Source organism: Frankliniella occidentalis, unplaced genomic scaffold (genome assembly GCF_000697945.3).
Source record: "Frankliniella occidentalis isolate FOCC.00 unplaced genomic scaffold, Focc_3.1 Scaffold37, whole genome shotgun sequence".
NCBI classification, from domain to species: Eukaryota; Metazoa; Arthropoda; class Insecta; order Thysanoptera; family Thripidae; genus Frankliniella; species Frankliniella occidentalis.
In genome coordinates this window covers 815,894-816,513 of record NW_026267167.1, presented here as the reverse complement: position 1 = coordinate 816,513, position 620 = coordinate 815,894, and the positions used below count along the sequence as shown (strand labels likewise).

Genomic DNA, 620 nt, shown 5'->3' with positions numbered 1-620 from the left:
CCGCGCCCCGCGCCGCGCCCCCAAGATTTGTCCTCAAGGAAGGCGTCCCCAGGGGGCGCTGGTAGTTGCACAAGTTGGCGGTCCTGTCTTTGAACCTCGGGTCCCCGTCCCCGCCGCCCACCGCCGCGCTTCTCGAAAATAAACGACACAACCGGTTTGTGTTTTGGGGGAAGGGGTGTTGGGAATGAACAGGTAAATCGGAGCAGGAGACTTGGCTTCTCCTCTCCTTAGTCTCCCCCGATGCCGGCAGCACCACCGCACTGCGGCCAAGGTGTCGTCGTCCCCACGCAAATTACGTGGTTCTTATGGGTTGTGGTTGCGTGGGACCTTATCAACGATAATGGAGTTCACGGTTGATAATACGCCCCGCGCTTTTTCGAGGTGCCATGATAAAGTTACCCCACCCCTGTTTTGTTTTAAGAACTTTACACCCAACGAGGGTCAAAAACGTCTTGTGTACGAATGAAGTGCCGTGAGAAAAGTACACCTCCCTCAACCCCCAGCAATCAAAAGGCGAGGCGTTGGGGGTTGCCTGCGTTCAGGCAACCTCCCTCCCTTCTCCTTTCTCCCTCCCATCTCTCCCTCCCTCCCTCCCTCCCTCCCCTCTCTTTCTTTGCTCT

At 57.1% G+C, this 620-nt stretch overlaps 1 protein-coding gene across 1 annotated transcript in view; it reads left to right on the top strand.

The window, feature by feature from the left end:
• Positions 1–620, top strand: part of LOC113217579 (maternal embryonic leucine zipper kinase-like) — an 8,517-nt gene that overhangs the window by 3,377 nt on the left and 4,520 nt on the right. The window lies entirely within an intron of this gene.